This window comes from Bos indicus, chromosome 26 (assembly GCF_029378745.1).
Source record: "Bos indicus isolate NIAB-ARS_2022 breed Sahiwal x Tharparkar chromosome 26, NIAB-ARS_B.indTharparkar_mat_pri_1.0, whole genome shotgun sequence".
NCBI classification, from domain to species: domain Eukaryota; kingdom Metazoa; phylum Chordata; class Mammalia; order Artiodactyla; family Bovidae; genus Bos; species Bos indicus.
The window spans coordinates 30,205,209-30,221,069 of record NC_091785.1 but is presented as its reverse complement, the minus strand read 5'-3'; positions in this window follow the sequence as shown (position 1 = coordinate 30,221,069).

The following is a 15,861-nucleotide window of genomic DNA, read 5'->3' as shown; positions in this document are numbered from 1 at the left end:
ATGGAAAATGGCTTTGGAGAGATGAGAACTCCTGTTTCTAGGAGTCTCTGAGTGACCAAAATGATGGATGGGGATGCTTGCCGAGCCTCCCCATAGGCAGCCTCTCTGTTAACCCTCATGAGAATCTCAGGAAGTAAGTACCATGACTGCTCGCATTTTACAGACCAGTTAATAAGCTTGGAGAGTGAGATTGCTTGTCCCCAGCCCCACAGTGACCAACAGAGCCTTCAGATCTCAGTGAGGGGGGTACTGTACTTTCCTGGTGGCTCAGACAGTAGAGAATCTGCCTGCAACGCAGGAGACCCAGGCTTGATCCCTGAGTGCGGAAGATTCCCGGGAGAAGGAGATGGCTACCCACTCCAGCATTCTGGCCTGGAGAATTCCTTGGACAGAGGAGCCTGCTGGGCTACAGTCCATGGGGTCACAAAGAGTCAGACACAACTGAGCGACTAACACAAACACCATGCCACATGTGGCCTCTCAAGTCCCCAGAGAACTTCAGTGTTTCTTAACCTACTTTTGGATCACTGACTTTGGAAGACTTGCCCTTTTGTCATCATAGCTAATGATCAGTAATCTTTACTGTGGCCCGAGTACTCTTCTAGGTGCTTTGCATGTACTGATTCATTTCATCCTAGCAACAACTCTATGGGGTATACCCATTTAACAGATGAGAAAACAGAGCCTCAGAGAGGTTGAGTAACTGTGTCAATGCTTGTAAACTGGGATGGCCAGACTTCAAATTCATTGAGTTTGACCCTGAATTATAATAATCTACACCATTAACTATTATTCTATTCTGCCTTACTCCAAAGAGTAAGCAGAGAGAGCCTGCCTGAATTACTCCTTTCCCCCCTCAATACACATAAAACTGTGTACTTAATTTTAGGGAATATAAGATAAGGCTCTTCTGAAATCCTCTTTTGGGGACCAATTCCAGGTTAACAATGACTATGGATGAATTAAAAAAAAAAAAAAAGCAAAGCTTAAAACAAAGATGCTCCTTTATCCATCTAGGAAGACCATGTGCTAGAGTGGGGAAGCACAGGCCTGGTGTCTTCGTCCAGGCTGCCCTGCAGCTCTCTTTCCCCTTCACCAATCCTAGATCCTGGCATCTACCCCAAGGCAGATGAAAAGGTCAGCTCTAGCCACTCCTTCTTCTGAGAGCCCATGCTATTGGGCAACTCCATCTCTCACCAGTCCCCTTGTCCAGAAACTGCTGAGCCTACACTTGCCTTCCTGGGAGGGGAAGAGCCAGTGGTCAAGTCCAGGAGGGTGGGGCAAGTCAGGAAGTGCTACAACTAGATCACAGGTGTCTTAAATTTTAGTTTACAGCAGAATCAACTCTTCAAACGCAGATTCCTGGACCCCACCCAAGATTCTGATTGAAACCACCAGAGATGTTTTTAATAAAGGCCTTGAGTATTTCTGATGAGAGGGCCCAGTGACCAAGACTCTGATCCAGGTCAGAGTCCACATTATCGCTGCTGTTGGAAGCTGTAGTTGAGAGAAGGACTCTCAGTTAACTCTACTCACGCTTGGAGCAGGCTAGGAGCTCCTGGGTTTGAACACTGAGCAGCGAAGGAAGGAAGGGGCAGTCCTGGGTCTTCTTCCTGGTGCTGCCGCCCTGACTCCTCTCCTGACATCAGTCACTCCCTGGTCCTCCCTCCGCAACTGCTTCCAGTCGCTGGGCTCACCAGGCCTCCTCGCAGGTCTCTGCTCTGAAAGTTACTGAGGGATACAAGGCTGAATTTGATAGGAGGAGACATAGTTCCTGGCCTTAAGGGACCAGAGTCTAGTTGAGAAGGTGAATAAGTCAAGCGAGAAATGTCAGTGAACCTGGGGCATTTGAAATCAAGGGACTCTGGGAGCCAGAGCCCAGCCCAGCCCAGGGGCAAGACGGCTGAGTGTTGGAGAAGGGAGGTGATTCCCAGCGAGAGGCTGCAGTGAACGCTGGTTGAGGGTGTAGAGGTAAACACTGGGGACCTGGGAAGTAGGGTAACTGACTCGTGTTTTCTGGGGAGAGAGGCAGTTCCCAGGATGCAGAACTTTCAGTGGAAAGTCCTGCAAGTGCTTGCTCAGTTGTGTCTGATTCTTTGAGACCCCATGTTCTGTAGTCTGCCAGGCTCCTCTGTCCAGAGGATTCTCCAGGCAAGAATACGGGAGTGGGTTGCCAGCCCTTCCTCCAGGGGATCTTCCCCACTCACGGATCAAACCCGAGTCTCATTACGTCTCCTGCATTGCAGGCGGATTCTCTACCACTGAGCCACCTGCAAAGTCCTGGGCAGACCCTATAGGGAAGGCAGGCTGAGGTCACCTTCGGAAGGTCCCAAGTGCTTCCCGAAGGCACACAGGAGCCCACCTGGATTTTTCAAGACACTAGGCTCTGCCCATCCAGGGAGGAAGTGAAAGAAAGCTGAGGTATCTGGAGATTTGGGAACACCCTTCTGAATACTCTAGGCTTTTTTACAAACCTTGAAACGTCCCTTGAAAGATTTAGAGGCTTAACCAGTTCACCTCAAGTTTCAAGCAAACAGATGAGTTACACTCCAAGAAGCAGGAGGAGGAGCAGTGACTACATTAGTTCTTAATTGAGCTCTTACCATGCATCAGGACTGTGATGAGGGTCTAATAGAGACTGCCTCATTTAATTCCCATAACTTCCTGGTGAGGCAGATTTCATTACCCCCATTAGACAGATGGGAAGAAAGAGGCACAAAGAGAGCAGATCCTGCTCAAAGCCACACAGCTGGTTAAGGGCTCAGTTGGGACTTGGAAAAAGCACACCTTAATAAAGGAATAAATAAAGATCCACAGGATGTTTGCTCTAATTGGTCAGTGCGAAACACTTCAACGTTTTAAACAATACTCCCCCATCACATAGAACCAGAAAAAAGAAAAGACTTGGGCCAAGTCACTGCAGTTTTAAAAAAGGACAATCCAATAGCTAGAGACATCAAAGTGAGTCTTCGGAGTTTAAGCTGCATTCTGAATGTCTAAGTTGAAGCAAGAAGCGAGAGCTTCAACAAACCTGTTTTCCCAGACAGAAAGGTGCTTTCTGGTCGGGGAGGATAAGCAGCATTTGAAAAAGGAATGAAAGAATGGTTGCATTTCTGGAGCCTGGTGAATAACAAAGAGGGCCTCTGTCATTATTCGGGTCCGGCAAGGTGACACTGCTAATCCTAAAATCTATTCCACAATCGCTCCGCCAGTGAGAGGCCGCTGTCCCCGCAGCCCTCACCAGAGTCACACAGGCTGAGTCAGAAGATGAGGGCACCCCTCACCTGATTTTTCCTTTCATCTGCTCTATGGCAGTATTTTTCAAACTTTCCTACCACAACCCACAGTGAGAAACACGTTTGCTGGCATAACCCAGCATGGGCATATGTGTACATGTGTTTCAGGAAAAAAAAAAAAAAATCTGTCTTAAATGCAGTGTGCTCTTATTTTCCATTCAAGTCAAATTCATTTTTTTTGAGCTGGTTGTGTACAAGCGCTAAGTCACTTCAGCTGTGTCTGACTCTTTGCATCCCTACGGACTGTAGCCCGCCAGGCTCCTCTATCCATGGAATTCTCCAGGCAAGAAAACTGGAGTGGGTTGCCATGCCCTCCTCAAGGGGATCTTCCTGACCCAGGGATTGCAACTGGCTAAATTGATTTCACTGCCTACTAATGGTTTATGATCCACAGTTTGAAAAAATAAAACTACTTCATACTGTGAGCAGGGCCAGGGCAACTGAATAGGGGGTGTTAATGATAAGAATTTATATTGCGGTCATTATCTCTACCATTGTGTCTATGAATAGTGTTTTGTGTTTACCCTGCTTTTATCTAAACAGAGTTTGTCAAACTGTGTTCCATGGATTACCTTTATTCCAGGAGGTTTTAAAGTTGTTTTCCTCCAAAGTGGTGCTGTGGTCAGAAGAGTTTGGGACATGATACATACTGTAGCCACACCCAAATGTCACAATGCAGTTGGCATTTTCAAGGCTCTGAGAAGGTCTGCAGTGAAAGACTTGATAACCTCTGTTAACCAGGCAAGGTCTCCCCTAGACCTTTTTCTTTAACCACAAAGAGCCCATGTTCCTTCCTGGAGTGCTGGTGTCCTCAGAAACCAGTCAGGGTCTGGGGGCATCACACTCTCCTTTGTGACCTCACTCTGTCCCTAGGAAGCCAGTATTATTGGGATGCGGTTGGAACAGGCAGTTCACCTACTTGTCTGATTTCACATATCAAGTTGGTGCAGAGCTGGGCCAAAGCCAGACCTCCTGACACAATCAGATAGGGGAGCCCTTGGACAGCCCCACGGCTCCTGACAGGCTACTTTCCCAAAGGGTCACCAGTGGAAGGGTGCCGAGTGTCCCAGGAATTCAAAGCTCAGCCTGTAGAACCTTGAGCTGCTCAAATTCCCTGAGTAACAGGAGCTGAAAATCAGGGCAGTGGAAGTGTTAGTTGCTCCATCATGCCTGACTCTTTGTGATGCCATGGACTGTAGCCTGCCAGTCTCCTCTGTCCACGGAATTCTCCAGGCAAGAATACTGGAGTGGGTAGCCATTCCCTTCTCCAGGGGGTCTTCCTGACCCACATATGAAACCCAGTTCTCCCGCACTGGCAGGAAGATTCTTCACCAATCAGCCACCAGGGAAGCCCAAAAGTCAGGACAGTGGGTGGCTATTTTGTCTTCATAATTGGTATGTGAGTTTCTTAACCCCTATTGAGGGGTAGAGGGAAGGCAATGACAAGGCCCCCATCCCTTTCTAGTCTCCAGGGTAAAATGAACATATTCTGTACCCTGTCTGCACCTTACTTTTTAACTTAATGATGGATCTTGGAAATTGCTCCCTTTTAGAACACAAAGAGTTTTCTGACACTTTTGTACTCTCTCTATATTATGGCCCTGCATAGATGCATCATAATGTATTTAACTAGCCTCCCACTGATGAACAGGGATCACTTCCAGTGCTTTCTATGAGAAACAATACTGCAGTGAGTAATCATATACCTAAGTTGTGCACACCTGTGTGTGTGTCTGTAGGCTGAGTCCTAGGAGTGGAACTGCTGAGTCAAGGCACTTTCGCTTCCTTAGGTGGTGCTGGGGGCTGCCTTGAGACTCTGCTCTGGCAGGGCAATCCCAGTCGGAGACTTGGGGTTTCCCTTTCTCATTCGTTGTTTCATCTTGACTGATTTCAGGTATTAAAGCTGGACTCAGGAAACGTAGAGGATAGTTCTGCCCTGTCTTAAACCAGGTGTATGATCTTAGATCAGTCACATGCCTAACCCAAATCTTTCCCCTCTGTTGTAAAATCAAGGCATTAGAACACATGATATGAAGGTCTACCAGCTCCTTATTCTTTGTGACTCTGGTAGGTGTTCTTGCTGAATTTCTCAGGGATGTGTCAGGGCAGCAATAAACTGTTCTTACCCCCTTGTCTTACCTCCATTCTAAACACATGTCTCATTTATGAAATGACGGGTTAGAATCAGGTCTTTTGGTCTTATTCTTTAGGAAAGGCTGTGTGGCTTGTCTCTGTTATCTCTTTCCACAAAAATAGGATCTTCATGTGCCTGGGGATGTTGTAGATTTCACTCACTGCTGAATCCCAATGTCTAGAGCAACACTGTTCAATAAAAATATAATGTGAAAAGACAACATTGACATACCATGAAAGAAAGAAAGTGAAGTCGTTCAGTCATGTCCAACTCTTTGCAACCCCACGGACTGTAGCCTACCAGGCTCCTCCGTCCATGGGATTTTCCAGGCAAGAATACTTGAGTGGGTTGCCATTTCCTTCTCCAGGAGATCTTCCCAACCCGGGGACTGAACCCAGGTCTCCCACATTGTAGGCAGACGCTTTACCATCTGAGCCACCAGGGAAGTCTGGTGGAAGACATACCATGACACGTCTATTAGAATGGTGAAAATAGAAACTGAAACACCAAATGCTGGTGACATTGCTGTTGGGAATGCAAAATGGTGCAGCCACTTTAGAAGACAGTTTGGTGGTCTCTTACAAAACTAAACATACTCACACCATGTGATCCAGCAATCATGTTCCTTAGTATTTACTCAAAGGAGGTGAAAGCTTCAGTCAATACAAAAACCTTCATAAGGATATTTATAGTAGCTTTATTCATAATTGCCAAAACTTGGAAACAACTAAGATGTCCTTTAGTAGATAAATGGATATGTAAACAGCAGGACATACAGACAATGGAATATTATTCAGTGCTAACAAGAAATGAACTATTGAGCCATGAAAAGACATTGGGGAATCTTTAAATGCATATTACTAAGTGGAAGAAGACAATTTGCAAAGGTTACTGTATGATTTCAAATATGACGTTCTGGAAAAGGCGAAATATGGAGACAGTAGGAAGATCAGTGGTTGCCACTGGTGAGGGGGTGGGAAGGATGACTAGGTGAAGCACAGAGGACTTTTAGGGCAGTGAAAGCATTCTGTATGGGGATACCATGATGGGGAATACATGTCATTATGCATTTGTCAAAGCTGATAGAATGTACCACACCAAGAGTGAATTAAACCTACCTGTAAACTATGGATTTGGGGTGACAAAGGTCATACAGTCAAAGCTGTGGTTTTTCCAGTAGACATGTACGGATGTGAGAGTTGGATCATAAGGATGGCTGAGGGCAAAGAATTGATGCTTTTGAACTGTGGTGCTGGAGAAGACTCTTGAGAGTCCCTTGGACTGCAAGGAGATCACACCAGTCAATCCTAAAGGAGATCAATCCTGAAAACTCATTGGAAGGACTGATGCTGAAGCTCCAATACTTTGGCCACCTGATGTGAAGAGCTGATTCACTGGAAAAGACCCTGATGCCGGGAATGATTGAGGGTGAGAGGAGAAGAGGGCAACAAAGAATGAGATGGTTGTGTGACATCACTGACTCAGTGGACATGAGTCTGAGCAAACTCCGGGACATAGTGAAGGACAGGGAAGCCTGGAGTACTGCAGTCCTTGGGGGTCACAAAGAGTCGAATGTGACTTAACAACTGAAAAATAGCAGCAACAGTGAGTTATCTATGTGAGTTCATCAGTTTTAACAAAGGCACCATTCTGATTGGGATATTTGTAGTGGGACTGGCTGTGGGTATGTGGGGACATGGAGTACATGGGAACTCTCTGTACCTTCTGTTCAATTTTACTGTGAACCTAAGACTGCTCTAAAAATAAAGTCTATTAAAAATGTGAGCCATGTATATATGTTTCCATTAAAATTAAGAAATAATTCACAGAACATAAAATTCATTCCTTTTGAGGGGTCAATTCAGCGGTTTTTAGTAAATTCAAAAGGTGTAGCCATCACCCCTATCTAATTCTAAAATGTTTTCATCGTCCCCAAAAGGTTTGAAATTCCATATCTGTAAGCAGATAGTTGCTCTCCATCCCTCCCTCTCCCCAGTGCCCCAGCAACTTTTAATTTACTTTCTGTTTCCATAGATTTTATATGCTTTCGTTTCTCTTGGGTTTATACCAAGAAGTGGAATTGTTGGATCATGTGGTAACAATGTTTACTATTTTGAGGAACTGCCATACTGTTATCCAAAGTGGCTGCAACCTGTTATATTCCCACCACCAGTACAGGAACTTCTCCATAACCTTGTCAACACTCACCAGCTTTTTAAAAAAAAAAAAAAAATAGTCATTCTACCAGCATGAAGTGGTATCTCATTGTGGTTTGATTGTGTCTCCCTGATGGTTAATGATGTTGAGCATCTTTTAATGTGTTTATTGGCATTTGTCTATCTTCTTTGGATAACTTCTGTTCAGATCCTTTGCTCATTTTAAAAATGGCTTACTTACCTTTTGTTATCGAGTTGTGATAGTTCTTTACATATGGAGACAAGTCCCTGATTGATAAGATATATAATTTGCAAAATGTATTCTCCCATTTGTAAGCCATCTTTTCACTGTCTTGATAGGGTCCTCTGTAGGAAAACAGGTTTTAATTTTGATGATGTCTAGTTTATCTACGTTTGTTGCCTGCGCTTTTGGTGCCATATATAAGAAAGTACTACCAAATCCAAGGTCACAAAGATTTATTGCTATGTTTTCTTTTGAAGGCTCTTGTAGTCTGAGCTCTTACATTTAGCTCTTTTGTCCATCTTTGAGTCAAATTTCATGGATGATGTAAGGTTAGAGGACAGGTTCATTCTTTTGCATGTGAGTCTCTATCTGTATCAGCACCATTTGTTGAAAAGACTTCTTTTCACCACTGAATGGTCTTGGCACCATTGTTGAGTGAATTGACCATAAGTGTGAGGGTTTCTTTTTGGACTCTCAATTCTATTCCATTGATCTATATGCCTATTCTTAGGCTCATACCACATTGTCTTCATCACTGTAGTTTTGTAGCAAGTTTTGAAACTGGGATATGTGGGTCCTCCAAGCTGGTTTTTCTTAGAAAAAAATTTTTTTATTTATTTGGCTGGACTGGATCTTAGCTGCAGCAAGCAACTAGTCCTCCTGCATTGGGAGCATGGAGTCTTAGCCACTGGACCACCATGAAAGTCTCTGTTTTTCTTTGAAACTGTTTTGGCAATTCTGAATCTCTTGCATTTCCATGTGAATTTTAGGATCAGTTTATCAACTTCTGCAAAGAAACCATATGGAATTCTGATAGGAATGTACTGCATCTGCAGATCAGTCTAGGAATATTGCTGTCCTAACAACTTTAAGTCTTCTGATTCATGAGCATAAGCTGTCTTTCCATTTATTTAGGTCTTCTTTAATTTCTTTCAGTAATGTGCTGCAGTTTCAATGTACAAATCTTGCACTCCTTCTGTTAAACTTACTCCTGAGTGTTTTATTTCGGGTCCCTTGGAGACCCTGAATAAAACTATCTCCCCAGTGTTGTGAGTGATCATCCCATGTGAGTGTATGCATTGGGGGCTCATTCATAATGCTTCAATTCTAGGGCAATACCCAGATCCTGGCTAACATGCTCTGCTTTGCTCATGCTCTGAGGGACCCCTCCAAGGAGCAGCAGTTTCACAAGAACATATTAACACCTCTCAAAGACAAAGGCAACTTGAAAGATCTGGCTCATCACAGAGATGAGTCCCTTCTTCACAGACTCAAGGAGACCCGGAAACCATCAAAAGCTGAGGCTGGGACACCCGGCTTCCTGCTTCTGGCCTCAATTCCCCACCACCGTTACCACCATGACCACTACAAATGAGACCAAACCCAACATACACCCTCCCCAAGTCATTCTCCTTGTGATTTATCTCCCTGCTTCCTGTTGATCTTGAAAGTTGTTTTATTTCACAGCCTCTGACTTCTGTTCTCAGCCTACTGGGCACTCCCCCAGCTTAAGAGGAAACAGCATTTAAAAAAAGAAAGACTGAGAGAAGATGGAAGGTGAGAAACAGCAGGGTAGTGAGTGTAGAGGCCCTGCCTCTGTTCTTCCATTTTGTTGGGAAAGTGCAAACCTCCCTCCCACCCATGAGTGTGGCTGCTCTTGGGAACTCTGGTCCAGACCTAACTGAAAGGCTGCCAGGGCCAACCTAGATGAACCTTGGCCACTAGTTTTAACAAATGTCCCCATGGTCCCATGAGTGTTGTGGGGATTTGGAAGGCTGGCTGGAATTATGTTTTCCAAGGAGCTTAGGGGAGGACTGGGCCACAGGACACAGGGTCTTTGGGAGAGTTGACGAGAAACGCCCTTTACTCCTCTCCTTTCATCCCCTGGAAAACCAGAGACCATTGGCCCAGTTATCTGATTTACCCCCAAATGCTTCTTCCAGTCATAATTTCAAAGTCCAAACTTTCCAGGAGATGAGTCTCAACTCCACCCGCTCCCGGTCTCTTAGCTCCCTTTGCAATGCTCATATCTGTCTTCCTTGTTGGACTATGAGCTGGTGAAAGGGCATGGGTAAGCTCTTAGTCACTCTTTTTAGAAATTACAGAATTAACATATGTTTATTGTGTGAAAATACTAGAAAATCCAGAGAGCCTTCCCTCCAAAATAAAAAAAAAGATAAGATTTATCTACAGAGCCTTGTAATGTATCAGTGATCTTTCCATTTTCTTATGCAGATTGCTGCCTCCCCCCACCCCCTCACCACCACACCCGCAAGGCAACACATACACATTACACATTTCCTTACAGTGGAATCATATATTCTATTTTGAGTTCTATAACTCCTTTTATGCCTGTTCAATAATCTTAAGACATTTTCCTATCAACATTTTATATTATTGGCAATCATGGCAGAGTGTTCTATCTGAGAGTTGTACCACAATTTTCTCAACCAGTCTTCTATGGCTGGGCATTTAAGTTGTATCTAGTTTTTTTTTTTAATAGCTTAATTGAGATATAATCCACATACCATAAAATTCATCCTTTTAAGATGAACGATTCAATGGCTTTAGAATACTTACAGAATTCTGAAACCATTACCACTGTCTAATTTTGAACATTCTCATCACTCCCAAAAGAAACTCCATAGCCATTAGCAGTCACTGTACCGATAGACCCTGGAACTTCTAATTTACATTCTTTCTTCATGGATTTAACTGTTCTTGCCATTTCCTACAAATGGATTCACACAATATGTGGCGTCCTTCATTTAGCATAGTGTTTCCAAGTTTCATCCATGTTGTATAGTGTATCGGCACTGTCTTTCAGTCGCTGAATCATAACCCACTGTATGGGTAATACCACATTTTGCTTATGTATTCATCAGTTGATGGACATTTGATTTGTTATACTTTTTGGCTATTATGAATAATGCTGCCATGAACATTTGTGTACAAGTTTTTATGGAGACATATTTTTCAATTATTTGGGAGACCAACTGAGGAGTGGAATTGCTGGTTTATGGGATAAGACTTGACCCTTGAATATAGGAACTGCTGAATCCATGTTTGCTGGGCTGATCATGTGCTTTTTCCTGAACAAACCTTTTGTTTCTTTGAAACTCATCTACCCACTCTGTCCTCAAAACACTAAGCCAGACCCAGCCTCCATGCTTAGAGTTGGGGAAGGCTTTGTGGAGGAGGAAGCGTTGAAGCTGCAAGACCATTGTATCAAAGAGCATGGATTTGGGACAGGATTAACCACTTGAGACTTTAGTTCTACCACCTGTTAAGCAGGGATGATAACTCTGGTGGAGGTAATGAAGATAACGGCAACCTCCTGCAAAAGGTCCCATGCATGCACTGCTGCACTCAGTGCCCTTGACCCTGCAGCAGGCCACTCCTGACCCATGCCTCCGCTGGAGACTCCTGGACACTCACGGGCAAGTCTGGGTCAGTCTCTTGTGGGGTCACTGCTTCTTTCCCCTGGGTCCTGGTGCACACAAAGTTTTGTTTGTGCCCTCCAAGAATCTGTTTCCCCAGTCCTGTGTAAGCTCTGGCAGCTCTATGGTGGGGTTAATGGCGACCTCCTCTAAGAAGGCTTATGCCATACCCAGGTCTGCTGCACTCAGAGCCCCTGTCCCTGCAGCAGGCCACTGCTGTTCCATACCTCTGCAAGAGATACTCAAATATGCAAAGGCAGGTCTGGCTCAGACTCTGTGGGGTCTCCTGGTGAGCACAAGGTTTTGTTTGAGTCCTCCAAGCATCTCTGGTGGGCACGAGGTTTGATTCTAAATGCAATTTTGCCCCTCCTGCCATCTTGCTGGGGCTTCTCCTTTGCCTTTGGATGTGGCAGATCTCTTTTGGTGGGATCCAACATTCTCCTGTGGACAGTTGTTCAGCAGTGAGTTATAATTTTGGAGTTCTCGCAGGAGAAGATGAGTGCGTGTCCTTCTTCCGCCATCTTGGGTCTATCATTGATGTGACACTGAAAGAACTCCCCAGGACAACAGGTGCCCAATATGCTTCTGGAGAACAATGGAGAAATAACTCCAGAAAGAATGAAGCAAAAACAACACCCAGTTGTGGATGTGAGTGGTAATGGAAGTAAATTCTGATACTGTAAAGAACAATATTGTATAGGAACCTGGAATGTTAGGTCCATGAATCAAGGTAAATTGGAAGTGGTCAAACAGGAGATGGCAAGAGTGAACATTGAAATTTTAGTAATCAGTGAACTCACATGGACCAGAATGGGTGAATTTAACTCAAACGAGCATTATATCTACTGCTGTAGGCAAGAATCCCTTAGAAGAAATGGAGTAGCCCTCATAGTCAACGAAAGAGTCCCAAATGCAGTACTTGGATGCAATCTCAAAAATAACAGAATGATCTTTTGTCATTTCCAAGGCAAACCATTCAATATCACAGTAATCCAAGTCTATGCTCCAACCAGTAATGCTGAAGAAGCTGAAGTTGAATGGTTCTAGGAAGACCTACAAGACCTTCTATAACTAACATCCAAAAAAGATGTCCTTTTCATTATAGGGGACTGGAATGCAAAAGTAGGAAGTCAAGAAACACCTGGGGTAACAGGCAAATTTGGCCTTGGAGTACAGAATGAAGCAGGGCAAAAGCTAACAGAGTTTTGCCAGGAGAATGCACTGGTCATAGCAAGCACCCTCTTCCAACAACACAAGAGAAGACTCTACACATGGACATCACCAGTCAGTCAACACCGAAATCAGACACTATATTCTTTGCAAAGAGAAGCTTTATACAGTCAGCAAAAACAAGACTGGGAGCTGACTGTGGCTCAGATCATGAACTCCTTATTGCCAAATTCAGACTTAATTTGAAGAAAGTAAGGAAAACCACTAGACCATTCAGGTATGACCTAAATCAAATCCCTAATGATTATATAGTGGAAGTGACAAATAGATTCAAGGGATTAGATCTGATAGACAGAGTGCCTGAAGACCTATGGACGGAGGTCTGTGACATTTTACAGGAGGCAGTGATCAAGACTATCCCCCAAAAAAAGAAATGCAAAAAGGTAAAATCATTGTCTGAGGAGGCCTTACAAATAGCTGAGAAAAGAAGAGAAGCGAAAGGCAAAGGAGAAAAGGAAAGATATACACATATGAATGTAGAGTTCCAAAGAATAGCAAGGAGAGATAAGAAAGCCTTCCTCAGTGATCAATGCAAATAGAGGAAAACAATAGAATGGGGGAAGACTAGAGATCTCTTCAAGAAAGTCAGAGATACCAAGGGAATATTTCATGCAAAGATGGGCACAATAAAGGACAGAAATGGTATGGAACTAACAGAAGTAGAAGATATTAAGAAGAGGTGGCAAGAATACACAGAAGAACTATATGAAAAAAATCTTCATGACCCAGATAATCACAATGGTGTGATCACTTACCTAGAGCCAGACATCCTGGAATGTGAAGTCAAGTGGGTTTTAGGAAGTATTACTATGAATAAAGCTAGTGGAAGTGATGGAATTCCAGTTGAGCTATTTCAAATCCTAAAAGATGATTCTGGAAAAGTGCTGTACTCAATATGCCATTAAATTTGGACAAGTCATTGGCTACAGGACTGGAAAAGGTCAGTTTCCATTTCAATCCCAAAGAAAGACAATGCCAAATATGTTCAAACTACTGCACAATTGCACTCATCTCTCATGCTAACAAAGTAATTCTCAAAATTCTCCAAGCCAGGCTTCAACAGTACATGAACTATGAACTTCCAGATGTTCAAGCTGGATTTATAAAAGGCAGAGAAGCCAGAGATCAAATTGCCAAGTCCATTGGATCATCAAAAAAGCAAGAGAGTTCCAGAAAAACATCTACTTCTGCTTTATTGACTATGCCAAAGCCTTTGACTGTGTGGATCACAATAAACTGTGGGAAATTCTGAAAGTGACGGGAATACCAGACCACCTGACCTGCCTCCTGAGAAGTCTGTATGCAAGTCAAGAAGCATCAGTTATAACTGGACATGGAACAACAGACTGGTTCCAAATTGGGAAAGGAGTACATCAAGGCTGTATATTGTCACCCTGCTTATTTAACTTCTATGCAGAGTACATCATGTGAAATGCCGGGCTGGATGAAGCACAAGCTGGAATCAAGATTGCCAGGAGAAATATCAATAACCTCAGATATGCAGATGACACCATCCTTATGGCAGAAATGAAGAACTAAAGAGCCTCTTGATGAAAGTGAAAGAGGAGGGTGAAAAAGTTGGCTTAAAACTCAACATTCAGAAAACTAAGATCACGGCATCTGGTCCCATCACTTCATGGCAAATAAATGGGGAAATAGTGGAAACAGTGAGAGTATATCTAGGGCTTCAAAATCACTGCAGATGGTGACTGCAGCCATGAAATTAAAAGACATTTGCTCCTTGGAAGAAAAGCTATGACCAACCTAGACATATTAAAAAGCAGAGACATTACTTTGCCAACAAAGGTCCATCTAGTCAAAGCTATGGTTTTTCTAGTAGTCATGTGTGGATGTGAGAGTTGGCCTATAATGAAAGCTGAGTGCCAAAGAATTGATGCTTTTGAACTGTGGTGTTGGAGAAGCCTCTTGAGAGTCCCTTGGACTGCAAGGAGATCCAACCAGTCCATCCTAAAGGAGAACAGTCCTGAATATTCATTGGCAGGACTGAGGCTGAAGCTGAAATTCCAATCCTTTGGCCACCTGATGCAAAGAACTGACTCATTTGAAAAGACCCTGGTACTGGGAAAGATTGAAGGCGGGAGGAGAAGGGGATGACAGAGGATGAGATGGTTAGATGGCATCACCGACTCAATGGACATGAGTTTGAGTAAACTCCGGGAGTTGGTGATGGACAGGGAAGCCTGGTGTGCTGCAGTCCATGGGGTTGCAAAGAGTTGAACACAACTGAGTGACTCAACTGAACTGAATATGAGATAATGAAAATCAAATGCTCAGCACAGTGCCTGGCAGATAGTGAGTCGGGAGAGACCCCTTCTCCCCAGGAGGAGGAGGAGCTGGCTCTCACGTGAGGTGGGGAAGGACACACCACAATGAGGAAAGAATAGGTGTACATGTTCATATTCATATATGGCAAAACCAATACAATATTGTAAAGTTAAAAAATAAAATAAAATAAATTAAAAAAAAAAAAAAAAAGGAGTAGGTGCAGTGATACATGTGTGAGAGCAAGTGGCTGGAGACTGGTGAGTGGCTGGAGAGAGGAAATAAAGCTGGCCGGTTCCACAGTGGGCTCCTTGAGTGCAAAGAAAGCTGGATTTTATCCTTCCTGTAAGTCATTGATTCTGGGCAGGTTGTGACAGGACCACTATTTGCATTTGAAGGAGCTCCCTGTCCAGCAGTGTGAGGTTGGAGCAGAGAGACCAGTGAGGGGCTATTTAAAGAAATGTAGGTGAAAATAGAAGAGCGTAGGCTAGAGCCACAACAGTGGGAATCGAAAGAGTGGCCTAAAGGGGAAGAAATTTTCTGGTGGTTCAGTAGGTAAAGAATCCACCTGCTATATGGGAGACCTGGGTTCAAGTTCTGGGTTAGGAAGATCCCCTGAGGAGGGAATGGTAACCCACTCTAGTATTCTTGTCTGAAGAATCCCAATGGACAGAGGAGCCTGGCGGGCTGCAGTCCATGGGGTTGCAAAGAGTCGGACAAGACTGAGTGACTAAGCACAGCACACCAGTGGATAGGATATGCATGTGGCCTCTGTTATGGCAGAACATTCTACACGTAGATCTCTCCTAAACCCTCACAAGTCTTCAAGGAGGTACCCGGTTTCCCAGTGAAAGATTAGGAAACAGGCTGGAAGACAGTAAGTCACTTGCTTAAAGTCCTAGCACAGGGCTATAACCTGAACCCAGGTCTGCCTGCTTTCTTTATCTTGGTGTCTCTCTGGGTGACGCTTAGCTATACAGCAAAACCCGGGCTGCACTGGATGGGTGGGGAGAGCTGGGGGAGGACAGTGCTGCTCAGCGAGGGCTTGATGGGCAACTCAGAGTTCAGGTGGGGCAGG